This window comes from Canis lupus, chromosome 4, assembly GCF_003254725.2.
Source record: "Canis lupus dingo isolate Sandy chromosome 4, ASM325472v2, whole genome shotgun sequence".
Classification (NCBI taxonomy): domain Eukaryota; kingdom Metazoa; phylum Chordata; class Mammalia; order Carnivora; family Canidae; genus Canis; species Canis lupus.
The window spans coordinates 48,738,282-48,761,861 of record NC_064246.1 but is presented as its reverse complement, the minus strand read 5'-3'; the positions used below and the strand labels follow the sequence as shown (position 1 = coordinate 48,761,861).

The 23,580-nt window shown below is 35.4% G+C and overlaps 1 long non-coding RNA gene across 1 annotated transcript in view; it reads left to right on the top strand.

The window, feature by feature from the left end:
* LOC112651739 (uncharacterized) overlaps positions 1–23,580 on the top strand; it is a 39,893-nt gene that overhangs the window by 2,369 nt on the left and 13,944 nt on the right. The window contains exon 2 of the long non-coding RNA XR_003130988.3: positions 20,899–21,014. This is a non-coding gene — a long non-coding RNA (uncharacterized LOC112651739). The remainder of the gene's footprint in view (positions 1–20,898; positions 21,015–23,580) is intronic.

The window sequence follows — 23,580 nt, the reverse complement described above, 5'->3', positions numbered from 1 at the left end:
CCCCTTCCTTCAGCCTATTCCAAAATAGAAACAAGGACTCAAAGAAAGCACTAGCCTAAGTATACATCCTTGACTAAAAGGTGACTGTGTCTCCCCTTAGATACCGGACACATATTTCATCCCTATGTTTACCTTTTATTTCCTTTTTAGATCATGGACTCTGTGTTTTTATAAAAACAAGGTTTATGGAAGACCCAGGAAGAGACAGAGGGGAAAAAAGTGGGGGACTTTGAATAGCCAAAGACAAAAGAAGTTTCCATTCTGGAAGATGTAGGAGTAAAATAGAAAGGCCAACCCTTCCAATTTCCTAGAGAATGGAGGATCCATTTTTGAAGGACACTCCACTATTCTAACAGTCTCAGTCACTTGTAAGTCCCTGAAATAAGAATGTCCAACTTGGGGAAATGTTATGTAGTTCTCCCCACTTTCTCTGAATTAAGAGGCCTTGGTCCATATGATATTTAGAAGGGTTTCATTAAAAACTATTACCATGTCTATATAACCCTTGAGTTCACCTTGATTATCCATTTCTATAGGACTAGAATGGTATTCAATTTATCCCCAGGGTACAGTAATTATCCTATTAATCAACATATTCAATTAACTAAGATGTCCTATTCATCAAAAACATACTTAATAAATGCAAGTTCATTTAGGTAAGAAAAAGCACAAGCATCTGAAACAACAGTAAATTTCAGATGGCAATAAGATTAACAAATGTTTACAGTCCATTTCTGTCCTCTGCCATCAAAGCAAACATCAAACTCAAGCTGTCATCACTTTGATCTTAAATCACATAAAATGTTAACAAGCTAAGAAACTTTAAAAACTAAACAAAGCACAAAGCATGTCTGTTGTTAGGGGGTAGGATGGGCCCAGACACTTAATCCTTCCTTACTAGTTAACCAAAGGAATTCAAACCTGATTTTTATCAATTTTTGTCCCTCCATATAAGACATAAAGTAGTGGTTAATAAAGTTTTCCAGGTTTGTCTACTGAATAATTTGTGACATCATTAATCACAAAGGAATTGATTATTTTTGCCACCTAATTAGTGAAACAAACTTCTACTTAGCACCTTGTGCTGAAAACGTGTCAGCACTTCATTACCCAGATATTGCAAACTGCAATCTGGTTGCTATAGTGACAAGATCCCATGGGGATTTTTTGTGTTTAGCTGACACCTCTAGATCAGATGGAATATGATTAAAAGGAAAAGAATCTAACTTAAAGCACTTTGGTGCTGAAAACACTGCAAAATTATGGTTTTAAAACTGCCAATTTCAAATAAAATGATTGCATAAGTCTCCATAGAAATAAACTTTTTTTGTATTTCATTATTTTTGGACCTTCATTTTTCTTTTTTACTTGGAAGATAAAAATCGTTATTGTAGAAACACTCAGACCATAACCCCAATTGTTTCAATATTTTATTGGGTATAGTAATGTATAAATCATGTTAGAAGCCATGGAGTTAAGCCAAAGCAAAAAAGACAAAAGATGTATGGCCATAAAACAATGAATAAATCAGAAACATAGATTACTTTATGTTAATATGATTCTGTGACAGTAATTGGCAGGGAAGCTTGTTAAAATGGCAATTCATTAAAAGTTATAGCTGTTTGGTTAGATGCTGAGTTTTCTCCTGCTCATCCTTTACACTATCCCACTGCATTCATTCATAACACTTTATTTTTACAACCTGACTTATGTATAATGGAGCTCTGGGGTCAATATTAAAATATAGAAAATATTCCAATCAACAAATAATTATTGAGCCCTCATTTATTCCTTTATTTTGATACTTTAATCCTCCTTTCAAAAATTTCATTGATCTCAAAATATGCAATGACTTACTTGCATAACCCAAATCAGCAACTAAAGACATAACCCTGGGGCACCTGGGTGGCTCAGGTAGTTGGGCATCAGAATTGATTTCAGCTGGGATCATGATCTTGGGGTTGTGGAATAGCCCCCAGATGGGCTCCATGCTCAGCATGGAGTCTGCTTGAGAGTCTCTGCCTCTACCTCTGACTCTCTCCCCTCTTTCTCTCTCTCTTTCTCTCTTTCCAATAAATAAATAAAACCTTTAAAAATAAAAAAGAAGACATAATCCTGCATAGCCTTGGGTAGTCAGGACCTGGATTTTGTCAAGACTAGGGTGCCATTACTGACAGGACAGTCAAGACCCAACAGAGTGAGAGAATCCTAGGATTGGTACAGCATGTGCTTAACAAGTGTACTCCAGAGCATATATTGCTGGCAAAGTGTGGCAAAGAGAGAAATCACTTGGCAGTTGGAGCCCCAAATGGTCAGTGTTCAGGATGGCTCTCAGCAGCACAAAGGATCTGAGATTTAATTGCAACAAAGATCTCAACCTTGGAAAAAATAAGATATTGGGCAGGAAACCAAGGCATTGGCATACGTACAACCTAGTTTGGGAAGTAGTTTTAAAAGTGTCTAACCTTCACTGATGCAGAATCAATAGGAACCAACAAGTCATTATTGATGTCCCAGGTGACACAGAGTAGTTAGTTCTGCCATTGGACATGCAGATTTGAGAACAGAAGTGATAACTCTTTGGAGACTCTGACCATAAAATATAGTAGATTGTACTGGTGAATATTGACTCAAGAAAGCCCAAGACAACTAAAAAGTGTGTTCATTAAAAAAAAAAAAAAATCATTACACAGAAATCATTTTGCCAGTCTGGATAATAATTTAGCAGAATTATAAAGACAAAGAGACTCTTTCCATATGACTCTAAGAGTAAATAGCAAAGCTGTTAGCATAAATTATCCTGCTGGCCTCAACTTCTCTGGAAGCACAAAAGGTAAATAATCTTCTACAATAAAGATATAAAACCAACCTTCAGTAATCCAGATGCCATTTACTCAAGGCAAAATAATACATACTATATTTTCTACATTTCTCTAGAATTCTTAATTAAGTCAGTAGCTTTGTATATTTGGTATATGTCTGCAGGGCTACTTTGAGTGTCAATGGCTTTACTTTTAGCTATATTCATGCTAGGTAGACTCTCTCCTAGGTACTACATGGCACTCTCAACTCCATGACTGGAGCAGGGAAACATAGGCTTACAGCTGTGGAGTAGATTTAAGTTTTTTGCATGATTTATGAATAAGTATCAGAGCTTTATACTTTATTGTTAGATATATATTAAATCAATTCCTACTAAACTAAGGAAAGTAGATGGCTATGTCATGATTTACAGAAGTGTTTATTAAACACTAAACTACAGACAAATATGAAAGTATAAGCTTGTTTGATTTTTCATTAAATCTCTTATTTTGAGATAATTTTAGAATCACATACAGCTTTAAGAAATAATACAGGAAGGTCCTGTGTACTCTTATCCAGTTTCACCCAAAGTTAAGATATTTATAAAACTATGGTACCCTATCCCAGCTAGGGTATTGACACTGATACCATCAACTTATAGAACATTTCCATCACCACAAGGAGCCCTCATGTTGCATTTTTACTAACATACTTCATTCACAACCATTCTGATAGCCACTAATCTGTTCTCTGTGTCCATAATTTTTCAAAAATGCTATATAAAGAGAATCATGCAGTATGTAACATTTTGTAATTGGCTTATTTTCTTCAGTATAATTCTCTGGAGGTTCATCCAGTTTTTTGCATGCATCAGTTTATTCCTTCTTTCCATGGTAGGAACGTACCACAATTATCTAACCATTTATTCTTTGAAGGCATCTAGGTTGTTTCCAGTTTTTAGCCACTATGAATAAAGCTGCTACCAATACTCATATACAGGTTTTTGTGTGAATGTGTTTTTATACTTCTGGGATAAACACCCAGGAATGCAACTGCTAAGTCATATGATAGTTTCATGTTTAGTTATTCAAGAATCCACCAAATAGTTTTCCAGAATGGTTATAACATTTAACATTTCCAAATGTGGTCCATGAGTGATCCATACTTGGTATTCTTGCCAGCATTTGGTATCATTACTATATTTTATTTTATGATTCTGGTTAATTAATAGTGTGAGCTGATTGTGGTTTTAATTTTCCTAACAATATGATACTTATACCTTTTCATTATCTTATTTTCCATTTTCATATATTCTTCATGTCTTCTGCCCATTTTGTAATTGGACGAAATTGTTTGTTTTGTTTTTACTATTGAGCTTTGAGTGAACTTTATATACTCCAGATTCGAGTCCTTTGCACATTTAGTGTGCAAATATTTCCTCCAAACTTGTTGATAGTCTTTTCATCTTCTTAGCAGTCTTTCACAGCAAATTTTTTTAATTTTGATAAAGTTCAATGTACAATTTTTTTTTTTATTTTATGTGTCATACTTTCAATGTCAGGTCTAAGAACTCTGCCTAGCTCTAGAACCTAAAGATTTTCTCCAACATTTTACTTTTAAATATTTTGTACTTTTACATTTTACATTTAAATCCATGATCAGTGTTAACTGAATGTTTGTATAATGTATGAGGCAAGTTGAGTCTCATTCTTTTTTTTTTTTTTTTTAAAGATTTTATTTATTTATTCATGATAGTCACAGAGAGAGAGAGAGAGAGGCAGAGACACAGGCAGAGAGAGAAGCGGGCTCCATGCAGGGAGCCCGATGTGGGATTCGATCCCAGGTCTCCAGGATCGCGCCCTGGGCCAAAGGCAGGCGCCAAACCGCTGCGCCACCCAGGGATCCCTCATTCTTTTTTTTTAAACATTTTACTTATTTATTTGACATAGAGAGAGCACAAGGCAGAGCAGCAGGCAGAGGGAGAGGGAAAAGCAAGCTCCCTGCTGAACAGAGCCTCACGGGGGCTTGATCACAGGACCCTGAGCAGGACCACTTAACCGACGGAGCCACCAGGCCCTCCTTGGTTCATTCTTTATCTATGTTATTCATTCACTCCAGCACCATTTGCTCAAAAGTGATTTGTTTTCTCCCTTGAATTAATGTACTCCTTTGTCAAGAATTAATTGGGAATATTTGTGTGGGTCTATTTCTATATCTATTCTGTCCCATTAGTCTTTGTGCCTACCTCTGCGAAACAGTTTGGATTACTGTGGATACATAAAAAGCCTTGAAGTCAGACTGATTCCTCTCATTTTATTCTTCTTTTTTAAAATTGTTTTAGCTATTTGACATCCTTTGTCTATTAAATTTTAGAACAGTTTTGTCTATATAAGAAGTCTGGCTGTGATTTTGATAGAAATTGTTAAATCTGTATATCCATCATCTCAAAAACACAGAAATGGCTTCTGTGCCCATGGACAACAATCTAATACTCTGTAAGTCATTATGCCCATGCCAAGCTGCTTCATAGAACTCAGCTGGGTTTGAGAGAGAGGCCTGGAAGTCTAGTTTCTCCTGGTTCTTGCCTAACAATCTTCAATCAGTCCCATTTAAAACAATTTTATATATTGGTATGTGTATTAATCATTGCTGTGTAAGAAATTATCCCTAATTACTTAAAAAATAAATATTTATTTCCCCTCAAAATTTTGAGAGTCAGTAATGTAAGAGTAGTTTAGTTGTGTGGTTATGGTTCAAGGTCATTCATGAGGTTGCAATTAAGTTGTGAGCCAAGGTTGCTTCAATGGTGACTCATTCACAAGGCTATTAGCTGGAAACCTCACTTCTTCACCATGTGTAACTCTCTACAATGATATTGAGGATCTTCATGAGGATCTTCATATTCTCCCAGAGTGAGTGATTCAAGAGAGAAAAAAGAGAGGAAGCCCTAAAGCCATTTTTGACCTGGTCACTCATACTATCACTGTCGCCATATTTTATTTTCTAGAAGAGTCAATAAGACTAGCCTACCCTTAAAGCAAGAATTACCTTCCACCTTTTAGAGGAAAAAAACCCATCAGAGAATTAAACATAAGATACCAGGTTTTTAAAGTGTTTTGCTACTTTAGAAAAGTTAGAAAATATTTTTCTAAATTAACTTCATGAAGGTACACAACAATTCAATTATATCACCATTTAGGCATCATAAAGCTTATTATTGGTAATCTTTAAGCAAGGGAACAAAGAAAATTGTAAAAATGGTTATCAACAGAATAATAGTCTAATATTTGATTATAAATTACATAAATGTTAAATGACATTTAAATGCTGTCAAGAATTTCTGTATTTCCTGTCAAGATCTTATTACTATTTGGTATGTTTTAATTAGAATGAAATATACAGGAGGCCCTAAAGAAGTATGAACTATGAATGAAATGTAACTTGTGTTTTAGGCAATCATACTGGGCAGACAAGAGCTGATTGTTGATGCTAACATCTTTCCTAGGATCAATGATACATACTAGTTCCCAGTTTCTTTCTTTCTTTTTTTTTTTTTTTAAATAGTACTAAGTTTAGATATATACCCTATGGTTTGATTAGAGAACTGAAAGAATTATAAATTAACATCATATTGAACATAACTATAAAGATCAAATGGAAAGCAAATTTACTAATTCCAATAAAAATAAGTGTCTAGATTTCTTCCACTACCAAATTTCATCATAGTTAACTATTAAGAAAAAATAGTTTTTGTGGCAAGCTTTGCAAGACGGTTTTACATACAACCCCCATACACATGCACTGACACACAAATATATCTCTACATTCCATGGACACAGATATAGATAGATAGATAGATAGATAGATAGATAGATAGATAGATGATAGATAGATAGATAGATATTCACTTGCCTAATCTTCATTTTTCTCAAGTACACAATAACAATAAAAATAGTACATAACACATAAGACTCTGAAGATAAAATGAGATGATACAGGTAATGTACTAAGCACAATGTTTGGCACATGGTTAGTCTCCAATTGTCCAATATGTGTTAGCTATTTTTGTTACTTAAATGGCATTATCACAAATATGCTTTCTTGTGATTGTAAATAGGAAGAAGTTATAGAGCATTAATTCTGCATTCTGGTAAGTATCTGGTTAATATTAAATTTTTCAAACAGAACTATCCTATTTCTCCACCACTATATTACTATTTTTTAAGACTCAAAGCCACCCACCTAATAAGTAGGCAAAATTGTGATTTAAATCCACAGTTTCCTGATCTTTCCACTACAGTATATGAATTGAATAGATGGTCTTCTGGTACATAATTTTAAGTGTATCCTTTTGTAATCATCCAATGATATACAGGTTTTTCATGTAACCCTCATTATATAGATACAATAAATTCTAATTAGATGTGTGAGGTCCTCAGGGATGGTCTAGAGTCTTACTGCTTTCATTGTCCTCTTTGCCCATCCTTTCCCCAACATAATCTCTCAGGTCAATGCAATTCTATGTACAGGTACTCAAAAAATTCATGCTTCTTAAGATGATAAATTCCTTTCAGCACCTACTTATTTGTAATAGTTTGTTTTGACTACAAACATTTATCTCTGACAGGAAATTGATTCAGATATTTAATAGCCAAGTAGAGTTTACAAGTGTGATAGTCAAGTGAACATAATGACCAATAGGTGCCTGAGTGTTCTGAGGTTAGTTTTCTCTTCAATGAGTACAGGCTTTGCTATAAAAAATTTATTCATGTTGGTATTTCAAATAAAGGAGAAGAAAAACCCTTCTCTTAGACTTCAACTCTACTCTAAAACAGCAAGCTGGAATTGGAGGGTATTATGGAAAGCGAAATAAGTCAATCAGAGAAAGACAATTATGTGGTTTTATTCATATGTGGAATTTAAGAAACAAAACAGAATCAAAGGGGAAGGGAGAGAAAAATAAAATAAGCTGAAATCAGAGAGGGAGACAAACCATAAGAGACTCTTAACTATAGGAATCAAACTGTGGGTTATTGGAGGGCAAGTGGGTGGGGGGGATTGAGTAATTGGGTGATGGACATTAAGGAGGGCATGCAATGTAACACTGGGTGTTACATGCAATAGATGAATGAGTTCTATGTCTGAAACTAGTAATGTAGTATATGTTAATCAATTACATTTAAATAAAATAATATTTTTTTAAAAGATGCTTAATAAAGAGTACAGCTCATTGGTTCTCAGAAACTAAAAGTAAGTATATGAATGGAAAACACATTTCAGTTCCTATTTGGATAATAACATCTGAGGAACTGTTGGTTGGACATTCTTATAAAACAACAAATTAGGATTGTCTCTGGTGCCCTTGCCCCATAAGTGTAATCCAACAGATCATTTCCCAAACTAAGTTGGTACTTCAGAGATAGAGTCAAGTCCTCTGGCTGAATTGCGTTCTCAAGAGGAGATTGAGTAGAAACAAGAGCTGGGTAATGGTCTGGAGAGACTTCTGGAGTGGCAATACTATTAAATATGGTGAATTTGAAAGAAGTCTTGATGCTCTGCCCCTACTCAGGGAATGTGCTTTAGAGGTTATGCTGGACTCTGGACCAGGGAATCTGAAAAGGAAGAGTATAATAAAAAATATCTTTTATTCCACAAGATGAGGGACCCACCAGCCTTAACAATAATGAAATTGGTAACCAGAGAAACCTCTCTCAGGGATCTAGACTCCAGAAAGAGATATACAAGTTGCTGTCTGGTTCACTAATCAACCAAGATTCTCCAGAGAGAGATGGCTTATGTAATTTACATGCTTAATGGACTCTAGATGCTCAACCTAAATACCAGAAAAAAAATAAGCCACTAGATAGAGAGGAAAACAAACAGAAGGCATAGAATGAAGAACTCTTAGTAAAATAGAACTATCGGAGAAAAGGTAGTAACTTGAGCAACACAGAAAAAAAATAATGAAAGCAATTAACAACTTCAAAATTAGCAAACAAAAAACGTTTATGTGGAAAAAAAGTGACATACAACTATAAAATTCAAAAATGAAGGCAAATTGAAGAGACATTGTTGCAATCCAAATTAGTGGCCTCAAAGATTAAGAGGAGAAATAATACAAAAGTAATAATAAAGGAGATGGAAAATATTAAGAAAACATTAGAAACTTGAAAGATGGATTTAGAGTACTAACTAAAAATAATAGGTGGCCCCAGAGGAAAAAAGCAAAAGAAGAATACATAGAAGAAAGATCATAAGTAAATTGAAAGAAATTTTCCTGAGAAAAAAAATCTCCAGAAAAATCTGTAACCAAAAATACAAATATTAGGACAGAAATCTTAATATTAGAGAAGAAATTGAGACTAGGGCAATTATTTTTGCAATATATATAGTTTAATCTAAATGGATAATGATATAGTGGCGGAGGGCTGAGAGTATGTAATTTAAAAGCTAAGCAAGGATTCTTAGCATAGAAAAGACACACTGCTGGGGAAAACATTATAATCTGGAACTAAAAATACTAAAATATCTCTGACAAAAATGAAGCATTAAAATAAGGCAGGATTCAGAGGTGGACTATTCTCAATATCTCTTCTTGGAAAATGAGGGCACAATAATAGAAAAAAAAGTCTATAATGAGAAGGAACTACTTATAAATTACTTTCATGTAATAGCCATGTGTATTCCACTAATAACAAAGTTTAGTAAATAGAGCAATGAAATAAACAATAAAACTCCAAAATAGCAAAAAAGACAGAGGCAAATAAAATTTTTCTAAAAAACAACAATAAAAAAGAAATGATTAGCAACTTGGTCCAATAGGCAAAAAATGAAATGGAAAAAGTAAATAACAATAAAAATAAACATTAGACATACATGAACCGGAAGAAATAAAATCTATTATAACCATTGTTATGCTAAATGTTAATATTTAAAAGCATTGAAAACTTTAAATGGAAAAGATATTATAAAAGGAGACACAGAAAAATGATCCTTCTGTATACTGCTAAAGGGTCATCATCAGTTCCTTTGGGAAGAATTAGAAATAAATAAAACCCATTTTTCATTATTTATATTTGATCTAAGGAATTCCTTTACAAAAGACATTGAATGGGAAGGAGGAAGGGAGGGAATAAGAGAGGGAGGAAAAAAAGTTGTATCTACTTGGTAGCGGTTCACCATTTATGTTCAAATGCCAAACATAGGAAAGTTGCCATTTATCATTTTGAATGGCTGGCATGCTCTTTGATTTAGAACATGTTCTTTGTAACTAGGAAAATGGTCCTATCTCTTACCCCAAAGAGATATTGAGGAAGTGTTTAATCAAAAGATAAAGAACAGAAATGCCTTTTCTCTAGATCCCTCTGTGTTTTGGTAGATTATCTCAATTGCCTCTATCATTTTCATCCTCTTAGTAAAAAACCAACTATGCTCCTACGGCAACAGTCAATCCTAGATTTTCCTTTCTGTCTCCATTCAACCTATACCAGATGTATTAATTTTTTAGGGCAGTCATACCAAAGTACCACTATCTAGCTGGCTTATATAACAGACATATATTTATTTTTGCACAATTCTGGAGGCTAAAATTCTAAGATCAAGGTGTTTATAGGGTTTTTCCGATGAGGCCTCTCTTTGCTTGTGGATGGCCATCTGCTCCCTGTGTCTTCTCATGGTCTTACCTCTCTATGTTCTAATCTTTTCTTTTAATAAAGGAACCAATTTTATTGAATTAGCCCCCACCCTACTGACCTCATTTTAATGTAATCACCTTTTTAAAGGCATTATCTTGGGACACCTGGGTGGCTCAGCGGTTGAGCAGCTGCCTTTGGCTCAGGGTGTGATCCTAGAGTTCCAAGATCCTGGAGTCCCGTGTTGGGCTTCCTGCAGGGAGCTTGCTTCTCCCTCTGCCTATGTCTCTGCCTTTCTCTCTCTCATGAATAAAGGCACTATCTCCAAATTCAGCCATATTCTGAGGTACCACAGGTTAGAATTTCAACTTAGGAATATAGAGAGGGACAAAATTCAACCCATAGCCCCTGTCTTCCTCATCATTGCTTGCTAAGGATTGGAAGGACATTTCATTGACTCAGACTGATCAGTGAGCAGCAGCATTTTGGTGTTCGTTTTCCAGTCCTGTAGTGTCTATGAGATTGCTTAGAATCACCAGGGTCAAGAAATAATAGAATTAAATATTATCTTGCCAGCATTGCACACACTTCATATTATTATTTGTTGGCACTAATTTAGAGGCTTCCTGTCTGACCCTTGGTGAATATGGACTAAAGACAGAAATAAAGGAATGCTGGTAAAAGGAAAAACTTTTAGGGGCACCTGGGTGGTTCAGTTGGTTAAACATCTGCCTTTGGCTCAAGTCATGACCCCAAGAGGCTCAGGTAATGACCCCAGGGTCCTGGGATCAAGCTGACTTGGGCTCCCTGTTCAAGGGAGCCTGCTTCTCCCTCTCCTCCTCCTCCTCACCCCACTCTCCTCTCTTTCACTCACTCTCTCAAATAAATAAATAAAAATTAAAAAAAAAAAAGGAAGAAAAATTCTATTGTTCTCTATTCTCACACTTTGCTTATGAGACCAAATGTGTGTGTGTGTGTGTGTGGGGGTCCAATATTGAACAGCTATCTGGCATCAGTTGGTGTCCTGCAATTCAATTTAATTCTGACACTAACCAAATTTAGTACAGACACCACAGATTAAGGCCTCATCCCACAAAACACTCCCCAACTCAGATGCCAATCCTAGTGCCAAGTTATCACCTATACTCCTGACTGACCAGCTATAAATTAGGGGTTCCTCTGACACTGCTCTCGGGTTTGATAATTGTTAGAATGGCTCACAGAACCAAGATAATAGCTGACTTATTATTACTGATTTATGGCAAGGAGTATATTAGATGATACAAATGAATAGTCAAGTGAAGATTTCATACAGGATGTAATCCAGAAGTATCTTAAAGCAAAGCACAGGAGCTTCTTTATCCATGGAGTTTGAAATGTGCCACCAGCCTGACACATACATGTGTTCTTGTTCACTAATCTGAAAGCTCTCCAAAGCCCTTTGGCTAAAGTTTTTATGGAGTTTCACTATGTAGCCATGATTGACTAAATCATTTACCATTGGTGATTAACAGGCTCTAGCTCCTCTCCCCTCCCAGATGTCAGGGGATGGGGCAGAAAGTTCCAACCCTCCAATCACATAGTTGGTTCACCACACTCCTTTTACCTCTATCAATCCAGAGCCAACTCAGGAACTGGGGACAAAAACCAAATATTAATTTATTTTATTACATTAGGATCTCTGTGCCAAGAACCAAGACAAAGACTATATATATATATATATATATATATATATATATATATATATATCATTATATCATTATATCATAATATCATACTTGGAAAAACCTGAAATATATTATCTCTCTTCCTTAGAAGTATTTTTCTCTTGAATCAAGCTTTATTGGGTTAATAACTCTTGGTTAAGTTTCAGGTAATTAAGTTTGACTATTACTTTTAATATCTCAGAACAAACCTCACCTAGAGGGGATAGAAAAGATCACATAATCTGCTCTAGGCAAGCAGAAGAGGTCAGTGTTTTTGTACAAGAAATGTCTTTATCTATTTATCCATCAAGTAATTTTTTAGTATCCATCACATTAGAAGCTCTCTACTAGCTGTTAAAACCATGCGACTATAGTCTCAACTATGACTAAAATAGACAGCACTGGTCTTCTCACACTTACAGTCTGATGAGGGGAGATACTATGAGCTGTACACCCTCTTCAGATCATACACATCATGTAAGATGATAAAATGTTAAACTTAGGATGAAAAAAATCTAGCATTTTTCATTCATTAAGAATCTGAGCACTCTCGGGGTTCTACTAAGAAATTGTTGCTTGAGAAACACTCAATTAAAAGTTGATTGCTGAATACAATACACATTTCCCCACAAAGATATACAAATGCCCAATAAAAACATCATTAGCTATCAGGGAAATGCAAAATAAAAGCACAATGAGGTACCACTTTATACCCAATAGGACAGCTATCATCAAAAAAGCAATAACAAGTGTTCTTAAGCTTGTGGAGAAATTGGAATCAACTAATACTGCATTGTAAAATGGTTATGCTACTTTGAAAACAATCTAACAGTGACTTAAAATGTTCAACATAAAGTTACCATTTGACCCAGCAATTCCACTCCTGTGTATGTACCCCAAGCAAACAAAAATATATGTTCACGCAAAAATTTATACACAAACGTTCATAGCAGCATTATTTATAATAACCTAAAAGTGAAAACGACCCGAACACCTATCAACTGATAAACTGACAATCAAAATGTGATATACCCATACAGTGGAATATTATTATGCAATACAAGAAAATGAAGTATTATTGCAGGTGCTATAATGTGGACAAATCTTACAGGTATGCTAAATGAAAGAAGTCAGTCACTAGAGATGACCTATGATACCATATAAATGAAATATTCAGAATAAACAAATCTACAGAGACCAAAAAAAAAAAAAAAAAAAAAAGAACACTGGTTTCCCAGGGCTGGGATGTTGGGGTAGAAAAAATGGAAAGGAATTGGGGAATGAATGCTAATGGATATGAGGTTTCTTTTCTGGGTGATGAAAATATGTTCTAAAATTGTAATGATAGTTGCACACTACTGAATTGTACACTTTAAATAGGTGAATTGTATATTATGAATTATGTCTCAAAGCTATTATTTTTTAAATGCCAGTTGCTGTCATTCTAGGTACCTACTTCTCATTGATATGATGTTAAAAAATAGGAAAACAGGTATAAGTAGAACAGTCATTACTGATATAAAATGATTACCTCAATGGTCTTTATTCTTTAAAATTGTCATCGAGATAATAGCTCAACATTAGCAAAGTTAGGTAAGGAATTGAATTCTTCTAGTTTCTTCCATTATATTTTCTCCTTATGGATTGCAAAACCTCAAAAGGTGCCGTTCACAAGATAGTACTGCAAATGGCACCCCCTGGAGTTCAGAACAAAACCGAAACAGCAATCTGCAGGGATCCTGATTGGGCCATTGCTCCAATGGGTAGAAGAGGTTTAGAAGTATTTGAACTTCCCAAAGGTAACATATATCCTGATTTGTTTGCTGAAATTTACCATGTACTTTGCATTCTATTATCCTTTCCCAGGACCATGAAATCAGTATTTAGAAAAGCAAGGCATTTACTAACATCTGTAAATTACCGCTCTGAGGAGCCAGTATGGTGGGAGTCATGGACTGCTATCTGGCTGAACAAACTTGTCCCAGTGATTTTCTACACTCAAGCAACCCCAAGCAACCTTAAAAACAAAACTAAATCTTTTTATTTTAAGCTTATATAAAAAAATCAACATGATAGAATTTAGCGATTTAATTTGTTTCCTTTAATTTAATTTTCACATGCCAAAGGTGCAGACTAAAGAGGTGTTAAAATGCAGGGAACAACTTTATAGAATTATCCTTGCTCCCTGTAAGAGGTTATGAAGATGACATTGGTGAGCATTCCCTGAACCACTAAATTTTAATGCAGGTTGATTTGGGCATATTTAGGTGAAGTGTGTAAAGGGCTGACTTCCTTGAGATTTCACAGTGTACATAGATCATAAATGCACATCCTTGATGTTTCCCAAAGGTCCTTATGTTATCTGCTTAGAAGGCAGTACATTATATGTGAAATGCTGAAATCACGTCCACTATATGCAGACAGTGAAAATTTTTTTTCTGTAAATATTGATTCTTCTTTAAAAGTTTCAGTGAATTAATGATGAAATATGTTTTAAATAATATATTACAATAAGTTAATATGTATGAGAAATAGTTTGAGGAAATCATAAAGAATTGTGTCTTTCCCTAACAACAGTTATAGATAAAATGATAAATATTACTTTTGTCTTTCATTAGAAAAGTAATGCTTATTCCTTAAAGAACAGGTTGAACACAGAGAACATTTTATACTATCCCAAGAACCACCACCATACAATAATCATGCTAACATTTTGGTGCATTTCCTCTTATGTTTTTATATATAATTTATTTTGTTTAGCAGAGCATCAATTATATATTTAACTATACTATTTATCTTTATAGTTTGGGTCCAAAGCACAGATGTAAGCCTGAATCATGCCATATTTTTCACTCACACATGCACACACACACCAACCACAATTTTATCTGAAGGACAAGTCCTATTTACTCTCATGTCCTTACTTTAAGCCAGAATATGTATATGCTCCCTTGAAGCTGAAAGCTTCCAGAAGAGCTATCAGAGTTCATTAGCCTGATCTAAACAGTTGCCAAAACAGATGCCTGGGGTTGAGAAGAAACTCAGGACAGTTGCCACTGTGGATGTTGGAATTCATCATCTTATATAGTTCCAATGCTAATGCTTGGACTGCGACTTGTTTCAGAGACATTATTATCTTCCAGGCAGACCACTGGGTTTGTTTAAGGTAGAAGAGAGGACAGCCTTACCATCAGGGTCGTGAAAGCTAAGGATTTCACACCAACATTAGCCTTGGATTCCATGATAGCCATTTAGATTCAGTCATAAAAGTTACTTTTGCTAGGACAGAAGCCTGGCTAGGACAGGATATATCTCTGTGTCACCCATGAAACCACTTCCTTTTTACTTAAAGCTTTAGAGCAAGGGAGAGCCCACTCATTCTTTCTGTGCCTATCTGCTTTTATGGAAAGTTTAGCTCAGTAGTAATACTATCCTCACCTGATCCCAGGACCTCACTCTGGGCCACCTCAATCCAACTGGCTTAGAAGAATGGGGTTGGAACTTGTTCTCTTTTTCTCTCCTAAAGCTCCTGGCACCTTATATAAATAAGCCCACTAATTCCAAAACACAACTTCAATACTTTCCTTAAGCAATAAAACAAAAATTTACCTTACCAAACAAATCATTGTCCTCTACATATAAGGCCACATCACATGGTAGTTAACAGTATGGGTTCAGGCACCTGGGTGGCTCAGTGGTTGAGTATCTCCACCTGCCTTTGGCTCAGGTCGGGATCCTGGGATCCTGGGATCGAGTTCTCTCTCTGCCTATGTCTCTATCTCTTTATCTGTGTCTCTCATGAATAAACAAAATCTTAAAATGATAATAATAATAATAATAATAATAATAATAATAGTATCGGTTCTACAGCTTCAAGGCCGGGATGCAACTCTCATGTCTGTCATTTACTTTCTTTATGACCTTGGTCAAATACCATAAATCTTCTGTGCCTAGACTTCTTCATCTGCATAACAGAGACAATATCAATGTCTTCTTCACAAAGATGTATCAGAATTCAGAATTAACTTATGTAATGCACTTAGAAAAGCACTTGACAAGTAGTAAACACTGAATATATATTACTTATCAGTATCTTGATTTTTCTCACTCAGATTATGAGTATTTGCTATGCTATTTGATAGATGCCTATTTTCTATCAAATGAACTTAAGTTTTTTCAATAATTCTCTTATAATCAGACATTTAGCTTTTTTTTCAGTTATTTACTACTATTACTCTATGGATATAAATATCTTTGTGCACGAAGTTGCTTATGTTTAGTGTTACATTTTTGAGTTCAAGTTTTCCAAAATGGAAACAACTACATTAAGGAATAAACAGTTAGGAGCACCTGATAAATTTTGCCAGAATACCTTACAGAATCAATCTAATTGTGTTCAGCAATTTTGATGCCAATTTAGTCTCATATCTCAAAAGGTAGAATGTGAAAAAGAAAAAAAGCCTCTTCCCCAATTTTTTAAACAAAGTTGTCAAGCCTAACCTTCAGACATTACCATGGATCTTATCTCTCCTCACTTTTTGTTCTGAGAGCAATAATACCATGCCAAACCAATACGTGGGCTTGAATTTAAACTTGGTAAAAGTGTAAAATGGTAGCTGACCTGCAATACCAATATTCTCAGTCTGTACAGCTCTCGGTATATATTGCTTAAACATTCATTGTACCAAAAGCCTTATGATGGAATCAAATGAAAAAAAGGGATGACTCAGAGACAAATACCTGAGATAAACCTGAAATGCATAAATTCAGGATAGTAGATAAAGAAAACTTAGAAAAGCAAAATCATTTCCTATCATCAAAATGTTACTATAGAAGAGCAGCATAGCAAAGTAGGTAATGAGAGCTCTAGGTTAGACTGCTTAGTGTAAGTGTGAGGTCTACCACAAATAATGTTTATTTTGAGCTAGTCTTAATATTAGATAAAATCTAATGGGAGACTGAATTTTGGTAGGTCTTCATTTATGGTACAGGGATGACTGAATTCAACTGTCCCCTAACATTCCTCATAAAATTTTGGATGGGCATGTGATCACCCAGTTAAACTACATTTCCCGCAACTCTCACATCTGAGTTTGGCTGTGTGATAGAGTTCTGGCCATGGGGATATGAGAAGAAATTGAGTGTGCAATGCCTGGACATTGCCTTTAAAAGGAGTGAGTGTATACTCTCTAGTCTTTGCCTCTTCCCATAGTTTGATACATGGTGAGATGTGAAGGATGTGCCTTGGTTACACATACAAAACAAAAATATTGTAGATGACTGAGCTGAACTGTTCTATGAGAAGGGGTTAAGGTTCCAGGCATTTTAAAAGTAGGGTTTCCTTGTTATTGCAACTTAAGCTGCACCCTTTCTAATATAATACAACTCCACCAAAAGTCATTTGTTTTTATTTGAATTTTTAAAAAGAATAGGCACAAAATATCTAAAAAACATATTCACTGACTTCCACATTGTTCAATGATCTTACCCTAGCTGCCAGGAGTACCGTTGGTCCCCCACCTTCATCTGTCAGTTCTTCAAAGTTTGCCTTAGCTGTATAAGGCCACCTTGCCCATGTTCACACCCTAATAAACAGCTTGCACACTACAACTTTCTCATGTCTACTTCCCAGAGAGTTCAACCTACAACAGTATGATAGAAGTGGTCCCAAAACTCAGGCGGTAGAGTGGATTCTACGGCTGGATTAGTCACCGTCTGGCTGTCAGTTAAGGTCTCATCATTTGTAGACAGAACACAGATGGACCTTGGTACAACTACATGGCCCAATTGCTAAAACTCACTGGTGCTGAATTGTGATGGTGTACCAGAGCAAGGGAAGGCGTGAGCTAACACAATGTATGAAGCATTTGAAAAACTGGGGTAAATAGTAACCATAATGACAATGGAATTAAGTGGCTATTAGTAAGCTCCACTGATGCTCTAGAAAAAGACAATGAAAAGCTGAGAGCAATTAACAGGCAATTGAAAGCCAAGTGTGAGAGCCAGAGAGCCTCTTTGGTGGTAATAAGCTCTCACTTCCTGCAGCAAGGGGCCAAAGTTAAGGACCAGACTCAACATTTAATTGTTACTTAAGGAATTTGTACTTTGTCTTCCAAAGACTCTAGGTTCCTCAGAGATAGAGGTCTTGGTAATCCATAAGGCATACTGCCACCAGGGAACTAAGCAAGAGACCCTTTGGGTTATAAGCAAGAGCCATTGCCTCAGCACTTTGCACACAATGTGTCAAGAGACCAGTTGGCAGAAAGTCACCCCCTTGGCAGAGTTCCTATTACACAACATGGCAAGGATGAATATTTTTGGCACTCCAGTGTTCCACTTGGGTGCTGCTTGATACTCCTTGCCAAATTTTGATGCTACATCAACAAGTGAAGCAACATTGCCCTGAGAAGGACATAGTGGCCAGAAATGAGGTTCTGGATCATGCCACCAGATAAGCCAATGAAATCACCAGAGACACTAACTGGTGTTTAGGAAAATCTGGAATGTACAGATGAGGAAAGACACAAAGAGCATCAGTTGCAACCCCAAAACCAGCTATCATAGCAGGGGCTCTGGTTTATCTCAACTAAATTTCCTTTTCTAAGTTTATCTCAAAAAGAGGGAAATCAATTGGAGAATTATATATTTATATATTTATAATTTATATATTTTATAAGTTTATATAAGTTTATATATTTATAAATTTTTATATATAAATTTATATATTTATAAATATACATATATATAAATATATATACATAGTCACACACATATGTATATTTACATACAGTCACACACATAAATATATCTAGTCTGTGTATATGTAATTATATATAATTTACATATATTTACAATAATAGACATACAAAATTTTAGATATACAAATCTGAGTGCAAAGGGTGGATTATAGTGGGCACAATGATGCACTGCTTAAGGAAGGGTTTGTCTCAGCCACTGGAAGAGACAACTGGAAGAGCCAAGGCTGTCTCAGACAACAACCCTTGGCTATCAGCCCCTTAAGGAACTGCCTTAGCTGCACATTCATCTGACTCAAGGTTACACCCTTCCTGGGGAAACACACATTCAGTGACTAACTGTGGTAGGGTATTAAAAGCCTAACCATTTTGGCCCAACCAAGGATAATTCTGGATGGACCATTTTAACTCTGGAGTTAGCCAAAGCTGTTATCATCAGATGGGCATTGTGGCTCTCTTTTTGCCCCATGTGGCTTCCTTTCTCTTCTTCTCATGGGTTTTGCTCTTATAGGCATTCCCTAATAAACATTGCATATGCTACAACTGGTCTCAGCATCTGCTTGCCAGGAAATCTACCCTGTTGTGACATACACTTTAACCCTCATACCCCTTGAAACACATTATTCACTTAGATTATAAGACAGTGTAGTCTCTTGTTTTTTCTTCTACTGCATCCGGCCACTATTTCTTCCCCCTTTTTTGTCCTTTCTTTAACTCAGCATGCTCCAGGACTCCCTTTTCAGTCTTTATCCCTCTTATCTCTCCATTTCTCATGCTGATATTAGCTAGTCCTCTTGCTTTAAAAATCATGCAATCTGTTTTTAATAAAGCAGACAAAACATTTTGTTAAAACTGTGGAGGCCGAGAAAATGAAGGCCATTCCACTTCAAGTTCAGCATTAGCACAAGTACAGCCATCCCAGGCCCCTGTGAATAAGAGCTGAAATTTACATTACTTCAGTTACAGGAAGAAAACAGTTTACAGCTTAACGTCCTAGAAAGCCCCATATTAGAATGAGAACAGAGCCCAAGCCAAGGGCTGGAAGCCCCATATTAGAATAAGAACAGAGCTCAATGCCCTTAAAAGCCCTATATTAGAATGTAAAGGGAACTTGAAAAATTCCTCCACCCCTTCTGGAGGTCCCCTAGACTAGCCCATAAAACTCAGCTGAAACCCACCTAGGGGTCCAAGTCCCTGCTCTGCTGTGTCAGCTGTGTCGGGTATACTTGGACCCAAGCTCGAGCTTGTAAATAAACCCTCGTGTGTTTGCATCGGTGTCGGCTCCTTCGTGGTTTCTCCGATTCCCAATCTTGGGCACAACAAAAACACTGAAATCATGTCACTCCTGCCAAAACCATCCCATAAAACTCAGTTTTGGTTTTGTTTGTTTTTTGCTACAATGATCTACAGGTGTTGACACTAAGGGCTCTCAGACCTAGATATACATTAGAATTACCTGGGGAGCTGAAGATCTAGGTTAGAAAAAATAAGTACAGTATTTCAACTTTATGAAAAATTATTTATGAAAAGAATTTTGATAAAACAGGTATATTATTATGTCACCAAATCAAGTACAGATAATGTTACCAAGCAATAACAGCCACAGATATAGGTATAATAAAGCACACTTTTGAATACTACTAAAGTCAGATTAATACTTATGTCCATAACCACTCCCAACCATTACCATTAATCATTAATTACATAGATCAAACCTTAAGAATCATCTTTGGTTTTCCACTTTTTCTCATACCCTTACTCCATCCATCACCAAAGCCTGTGGCTCTATTTTCAAAATATATCCTTTATAGAAGTAATCATTAATGTTCAACACATATATCCCCAATATCCTTCATATTTCCCAGTCCCTGTGGATTTTAAGTTGGAACCATGGAATTAATACAAGTCAAGGAAGTTTGAATGGCAATAATGAGTATCATCTCCAGTCTAAAGAATCTAGGAGCTGATATGCCTCCTTTATCTCTCATTCTTCCTCTGCTGCAGTGACCTTGAAGGCGCCATGCTCCAGATGGTGAAGCTAAAGATGGAAGAAACTTTGATTCTCCAGTCACCATTTGGAAGAGAGCTTCTTTGGACAGCTGCCCAAATTGCATCAGACTGTGAGATAAAAAATACACTTTTAATGGGTTAAGCCATGGAGATTTGGGGATTTATGTCTTATAGCAGCTAGCATTAATTACTCTAAAAATTAATATTGGTAACAGGAATGGGCAGGGGTTCTCTAAAGAAAACAAAAGCAAAAATATAAAGCATATGTTCCGGGGTCAAATGTCAGGTATAGTAACTATGATCATATCATTACTGAGCTAGCAACTCTAGGGGAGGAAATGGGAAAATAGAAAATAAGTAGTGTTCATTGCGAAGTATAGGCTCTAAAACTATCCCTCTTCACAGATTTTCCTCTCTCCACTTCCCACAATTTAACCCTTCATTCTGTTCTATATCATTTTATATTACTCATTATTATCCTAAATTATACTATATTGTTGTTTCCTCATTGAGGATCTGTCTCACGAGCATAAAATCTCCACAAAGAAATGGCATAGAGTCCCATGTTTACCATTTTATCATTAGAATCTTTAGCAGTATCTGCCATACAGTAACAAAGAATAAATGTTGAATGAATGAACATACTTTTCATTTGAGATGAAGACTCCTTTAATATGCTGTGGGAACTGTTGTTACTCTTCCTTCTCTCTCTTATTCTACTTCACTTTCTTGTTCTCTCTACACAGTCTCTTTTCTTTTCCATTTGTGCATCTGCCTATTCTTTTCTCCCCACAGACTGGTTTCTCTGCTTCCAAGTTTACCCAACAGCCCCCCATTTTCCAAATTAATGTGTTCTCTTGCTATACTGTAATTCCAAGTTACCCTAAGTAATTATCTAATTTAGCTAGCTTGGGCCATTTATGATCATGTATGGTTATTTGGGGGGAGGAGATATATACACAATGGTTAATGCAATGTCCTAGGCAGAAATCTCAAAAGATGTCTACTATAAATGTTCTTGGCAACAGAATAATGAAGAGGAAGCTGATTAATGAATTTTCAAATAGTTGTCCCCTATTTGTGGCATAAATCCTGTACAGGTGGTTCCTGAGGATACCAACCATTGGAAAAAGTAATGAAGAAAAGCCCTAAAACTGCATTCTAAAAAGGAAATAGCTGAGTATTGACCATTTTGAAGAACAAGGAAATAATAAATATTTTAATCAAATCATATATCATGCAATGATAACCCCAAATCTTTGGAGTTACTTGCTCACAGTTATATGTTTAAAGCAAAACTCTCCTCATTGGAAGCATATTCAATCACAATATTACACAAAGATTATGAGGGTTAAAAATGGAATCACATATGCTTTTTCTTATATGTAAATATTTTATTCTGTCATTCATTTAGGAAAAGAAAAATTAAACAGCTCTAGCAACAAATTTATAAGCAGATGAAAAAGAAAGTCAGCTATAGTTTATTCTGGTACTTGCCTGGAAAAAGTTATAGATCAAAATAAAGATTCTGACAGTAAATACTATGTTTATGAGTGTGTTTTGTCCATGAATAGAGCTACTGATTTAAAATAAACTCACAGCTTATACTTCAAAAATTATGTTTTAAATGTTACTCTAATTATGTTGTCCAGTATAATCAGGCCTATTGGCACTGTCATTTTAGGAAAATAATTTTAATATATTTTGTTATTTGATAACTCTTTAATGTATTTGTGGCATACATAGTTGTGTAATATATACATATATCTGTATGTATGCAATATATATGTATATCCTGTAAACACATTGTTTTGAGTTGAAAATATTAAATTTAAATAAAATTTAAAACTATACCATGGATGTGTAGTTATCCTACCTCTTGAGTTCTCCAATCAAATTTTTCAGTTACCCATTATCCTCTATTGCCCAGAAACTGTCAAATTTTACTAGAGTACTAAGGTCTTATTATTTTTTTCCATGAAATATGTCTTCTGTTTCCCTTTCCATACCAATCAGAAGTTACATTCCAGAATGTCAGATAGATGATTATCTTATTATTGTATATGGTAAAAAAAAGTTTTAATTTTCCCCATGTTCATTCAAGTAGAACACACACACACACCCCAAACTGACAATATGCTAAGGGTTAAAGAAACAATAGCGAACAAGCCAATTTCCTACACTTTTGTCATTTAGAGTCTAATAAATAAAATTATTAAGCCCTTACTATATGCCAACAGGTGATAACAAAGTATGGTAGCACATTTTGTTCTTTCAACCCTCTGACCTAGGGTTAATAACATTTTAAAGATGTCATAAATTATTTAACAAGTCAAAACTCAGATGGTGTTATATTTCTAAGTCTCTGGATATCAAATGCTCAAACACAAATATTAGGCATTAAGTTAGTGTTTAAGGCACTATTAGATAGAATTTGAATAAGAAACAAAGGACCTGACATTCCCATTTCATCAAAAACCTTTTCCTTCTAGATAATTGCTGAACACACTAAATACATATATCGCTAATAAATGGTAATCCACACCAGCACATTAGTATTAGGTAAGCTAACAATTATACCCACACTCAAGACTTTCTTGTGACCTAGATCAAACACACAGTTTCAACTTAAGTACTAAGTGGGCTTCTATACGTCAAAGAATGGAATCCAATCAG